Consider the following 6000-nt stretch of genomic DNA (forward strand, 5'->3'; position numbering starts at 1 on the left):
AAACATTTTAACATGCTTTGATGAATGCCTGTGCCATAGTAAAACCTGGGGCAGACAGCTAGCATTGCATTACCACGTGCTCTGTCAGGCTTGCACGTGGAGCTTATGGACACCTGGTAGAGCATGGTCACAGTGACCAGTACACCTCATCTGTCCTGTAAGACAATTATTTTAGGAAACTTGATGAGAACTAAGCCTGGGGACCATTGGAGACAGCACAGCCCACCTCTAAATTTTAAAATGAAATCATACTAAATTGCACAATCATTTTGTACATTTTGATTGTGAACAAAAAAATAAATCTCCAACATGGAAACACAAATGTTCCTTATGTACAGTACTTTGCATGCTTAAAACAATGTATGTGTTATTGATCTGTATGTAAACTGAGATGTCATCTTTTCATTGGTATTGAGTAACATACTTGCGTACTATCCAGGATTTTTTAAGTAGTCCCCCACATCCCTGGAAGAGAGGTCACCCCTCCTTCATCCCACTTGCTTTCTAGTGATGTGGGAAGAATGAGAGTTAAATATAGTTAATCTATGGTCTATGAGGAGAAGGTGTTCCTAATTTCATGATTCTTTGCTGAATCATTTAAGCCCCACCCCTTCAGGAGGAGGGGTGTATTTGAAGTGACAATATTCACATGAGTTGGCCAGCGAGAGACATTCTTCATTCTAACTCCTCTGATCCCATCAGACTATCACTTCCAGTTCAATTGGCTGCAGTTCCTGGTAAAGGTCTATGCCATGACCATTAACAAAGCTCAGGAGCAGAATTTAAAAGTGTCCGGTGTGGATCTGAGGAATGACTACTTCTCCCATGGCCAGTTGTATGTTGCCTGTTCCATAGTCAGCTCCTCCGACAGCCTGGCCATTCTCCAGCCTGAAGGAAAGACTTAAAATGTTACCAAGATGTTCTTTAAAATTAAGAGTGACATAACCGTCCCAAGACTGCTATACCTGATACAAATGCTGCCCATAATGCCTAGGAAACAAGACCTAAAATTATTTAACAAAGCTCTATCCGCTTTTATATGGGGGGGGGGGGGGGGGGGAAGCAAGAATCTCATTATTCAAACTCCAACAACCTAAAGATCTAGGGGGAGTGAACTTGCCATGCCTAAAAAGCTACGCGCTGGCAGCCAATTATAAAATAGCAATTGACTGGATTAAAGGCAACAACGTATACACCAACAGATCTCGAGAACAAACCTTTAGCCCACATAAAGATCTAGTAATGTTATTGCATACACACCCCAATTCACTAGAAAAAGACTTAAGAGAAAACATCCTAATAAATACAACATGTACAGCATGGAGATCAGTACGAATCAATAAGAAATTAAAAACATATAAATCCTTATTCATGCCGCTGAGTGGAAATCCCAACTTTAGCCCCTTTCACACACATCCATGCTTCCCGGAATGGAACAAAAAAGGACTGCGCTACATTTACCAGTTTATGGACCTGGCTCAGTGGAAACCCTTAACTAGAGCTCAAATACAAGAAAAATACCCAAACATCATATTCCCGCTTTTCCAATATTTGCAGGTCGCTAGTTATATCACCAAAATTTTACGAGAATTAACGAACCATGACAAAAGCAATGACCTAGATTCAGCGGTTAGGCATACTCCGGCAATACTGACCACATCACAAATTTATTCTAAATCTCGAAAACTACTAGACATCACTTCCCCACCACTAGGTCTTTTAAAATGGCAAGCAGACTTTCCTAATATCACAATGGAAAAAATCCTCTCATCATATGTAGAAATGAATAAACTCTTAGTGGCCAGCACATTCATGGAAATGAACCAAAAAATTCTCCATAGATCTTACTACACGCCCAAACTAAGATTTCTGACTGGAGAATCTCAGACATCTAACTGCTTTAAATGTCAGGAACCAAATGCAGATATGATACACTGTTTGTGGGAGTGCTCAATTGTTAGAGACTTCTGGGAGGAAACACAGTCCTATATAAACTCACAATTGAATATACAATTCAAGATAACTAAAGAATGGGCCTTTTGGAATGTCTACACCAGACAGGATAAAACGACACTAACTAAGGGTACAAGACACCTATTACTTAAAATAGCAGCAGCAGGAAAAAAAAAACATTCTTTCACAATGGGTAGAAACTACACGAATCTCGCAATCACTATTGTACCCTAGAATCCAACATATGTTCACAATGGATTGGACAGAAGTAATGACAAACAAGAAAAAACTAGTAAGTAAATTTGTTAACACATGGTTACCTTATATAATGACCCTTAGCGCACAAATGAAAAACGCGGTGAGAAATAGTCTTAAGTCTACAACATGGTATGATCTGGAGATGGTAGCAAATGGGAGACCTCCTTTTTAAAAAGATTTGTGGTTCCGCTGTCCAGTCAATTAGGGACAAGGAGTAAAGGGAAAGTTCAGCACGGTTGTCAATATAATGAAGTATTGTATATATCAAAATGTCTATTTAATATCAAAATGTTTATTTACATACCAACATCAACACCATTGATCTGTAACAACAGGAAGAACGACACAGACCATAATACCTCGAAGTCTATAAACTGTACCATTGACTCTTATATCCTTATGTTCAGAACCCCTACTGAACAAATATGCTTAACATGTTATGATAAGCTTGTAATGTTACTTGTATATGAAATAACTTGTGATGAATCAATAAAAAATGTTTAAAAAAAAAAGAGTGACATGCATAAAAATACTTGACATTCCATAGCGAATCATGGGTATTCAGATAGTTAATAATAAAAAGTTAAAAAAAATTCCATGGAGAATAACAGGTTCCAGCATGACCAGCCTCTCTTTAGCCATTTAGGCATGCTGGCACTTGTAGCAGTACAAGCTCCATCATACCCATGGTTGCCAAGTAATGCTGGAACTTGAGGAACCACATATATATATATATATATATATATATATATATATAATTACATGGGGGATAAGCTTTATAAAAACATTGCCTATGCATGTTTCTGTGTGGGATCCAAATTGTCAAAAGGACATCTCAGGATACAGCAATGTGCTGCACTTTCAGACAGATTACCATGGCAGCTCCCAGTACCCAAAAGCAGACACAGACATGAACAGGGTTGGAGTGGCCATCATGGTCACCAGGGAAACCACCAATGGACCCTACTGCCTAGGGGTCCGCCTCCTCCTGGAATTATGCTGTATTTTCCACAGTGCATTACAAGTATTAATCTGGTACATTATCATCCATGCACTAGCAGTATTTCCAATATAAAATTATCAAGGGCCGAGACCATGTGCTCTCTACTGGTTAGCCCAACCTCTGTGACAGCTGGTCACACCCCCTCTGGAGACTTGCCACACCCCTAACCAAGGGCCCACTATCACTACATTCCGCTGTGGATTCTTCATGCCCCAGTCTAACACTGGACACAAATTACTTGAATATTATGTATGTTCAGTTATTGCTGTTATCACTATCATTGTCTTTGTACATTTATATTTAACATGTGTACTACATATTTGAATACAAGTTTAATAATAAATAAAAAAAAAAAACAGTTGGTATTTCAAATAATGCAAATTGTTTTCTGTTTAATTCTAGATCTAAACTACTAAACAGAACTCTGATTTGCCAAGAATGTGCCTTGAAATCGGACGTCTATACCATATGAGTTGCTGTTCTCATCTTTTTCTTTATGTCGAACATTCCATAGTCATGTGAATAAAACATTTTTAACACATTGCCCAGGGCCGAAGAAATGTTAACTATTTATTTAAATACATTGTATATAATATTTACGAACGATATACTAAATATATGTAATAACCACTCGCAGAGTCCGTTTTTAATTTTTTTTAAATTTTATTCCTTTTGAAGTGTATGATTTTCCATTGTAATTAAATATGTTGCTCAGGCTCGACCATTTTGATTTGCACTAACGTGAAACTTTATATATAGATAGATAGATTTAAATATATGAATATTTTGGAGAAAGCAGTAAGGGAGATGTTTTATTGTCAGATGAATCTATCTGGTGTTGTATAATTAAGCTTTTGCAGATCACAACAATTGCACAATGTATTAGCAATTTTGGAACATCTGAAATAAAGTTAAGATACATGACTGGAAAACTGCAATGCAGTTTATATGGAATAAATAATATATATGAATGTCTAATTGTTTTACTTATCAAACCACTGAGTACCAATTTTAAGCAGTTTGATATTGTAAATTTCATACCTGATTATATAAAGCAGACATTGGGGGTTATTCACGTTTGTTCGGTCCTGCGTACATTCACACGCACGTCTGCGCATGTGCAGATGTATGGTACGTGCACCCACGGCAAACTTTTGGTTCGCCGGGTGCACGCACTCATGGCGGCATGCGGGAGGCGCCGGGCTGCCCCATCACCATATGGGAATGCTCAGCGTTCCATGGGCGTTCCCATGAGAATGCTGGGCGTTCTCATGGTAATTAGGCAGTGACGCTGGTGCGTGGGCGGGTAGCTGACATCAGCGGATGTCATCTGCCCGGCCATATCCGCGCCAGCGTGCACGCATATGTAAGTAACTTAAAAGTCACTTATATATGCGTGCACCAACACATCATTCGATGGTCGGAGACCATCAGAAAGATGTGGGCGGTTAACCCGAGGCATGCAAATGGATGTTTATGCAAAACATCCCTTTGCAGCCTGTGCGGGCGAACCCGCACTTCGAGGAGGCGGCGGGTGGGCGCCCATTCGCCGGGCGGTTTTTGGTGGACTCGCAAGGCTGCGAATCAACCAGAATAACCCCCATTGTCCATTAAAGCAGGGAAGGTTACAAAATAATTTTATGTTTCATTGCTTTATAAAGCACTTAATTTAAGTATTATAAAAAAAAAAAACTGGCAACACAAAAAGAAAATACAGTTAAATAAGCAGTGCTATGTATATATGGCCCCAACCTGTGTCAGACTGGCCCATAGAGGTACAAGGGAAATTACCAGTGGGCCCTAGTGCCTGTGGGCTCCAAACCTTCCTATAATATCAGGTTACAGACAAAGCACTCAAATTATACTATGTTATTCTAATAGAGGGTCAGGTAACTGTTAGGGTGGGAACACGGCTGCTTGCTTTGTTTCTATAGAAACTACACCAAGATTTGCCCTTCTGCCAATCAAATTTAAGAGTTGTGTTAACATATTTATATGTGCCGAGGGACAGTAGTTTCCATGAATATACTAAATGGAAAAGCAGAATTGTGATGGGTACACAACAATTGGTGCAATGTAAGCTGCCAGGGAGAGATCTCATCAAAGAACATTAACATATTGGCCCGTATTCAGATCTGATGGCATTACAAATTTGTTTGGAAAATGGGCAAAACCATGTGCACTGCCGGTGGGGCAGATGTAACATGTGCAGAGAGAGTCAGATATGTGTGACTTATTTTGTTTCTGTGCAGGGTAAATACTGGCTGCATTATTTTTACACTGCAATTTAGATTTAAGTTTCAACACACCCCACCCAAATGTAACTCTCTCTGCACAAGTTATATCTGCCCCACCTGCAGTGCACATGGTTTTGACCATTTTCCCAAAAAAATTGTACTGCATTCAGGTGTGAATAAGGGCCATTGTGAAAACTCACAAATTTGTACAGTGATAAGACACTCTTATTCGAGTTGCTTCTATATAAACAAAACTAAATTAATAGAAATTATTTTGTATACAATATATCCCTTATAAATGGATTAAAAAATGATTGTCCCAATGCCTCAGTGATTTTCCTTGGTTTCTTCTTAACATGGCATAGCATTGAAACAAAACAGAAGCATATGTTGTAAGATTGTCCTAATTTCATTATTTACACCCTTTGTGTTCTCAATAAGCCTCCCCTTGGGAGTATATATGGGCATACCCAGACTAACACTTTCTTAATTGAATTCATGTGCATCAAGGTTTCTTTATTCCCAAGAATAGAAACTTTTATATCTCCC

At 38.8% G+C, this 6000-nt stretch overlaps 1 protein-coding gene across 2 annotated transcripts in view; it reads left to right on the forward strand.

The window, feature by feature from the left end:
* The window catches only part of ALKAL1 (ALK and LTK ligand 1), a 109240-nt gene extending 105029 nt beyond the window's left edge, over window positions 1-4211 (forward strand). For both annotated transcript variants that reach the window (XM_083187393.1, XM_083187392.1), the window contains one exon: window positions 3617-4211. The gene's annotated coding sequence lies outside the window, so the exon portion shown is untranslated. The remainder of the gene's footprint in view (window positions 1-3616) is intronic.
* Window positions 4212-6000: the final 1789 nt, after the last annotated feature.

The sequence above is a fragment of the Crinia signifera genome, chromosome 5, assembly GCF_055691185.1.
Source record: "Crinia signifera chromosome 5, ASM5569118v1, whole genome shotgun sequence".
Lineage (NCBI taxonomy): Eukaryota > Metazoa > Chordata > Amphibia > Anura > Myobatrachidae > Crinia > Crinia signifera.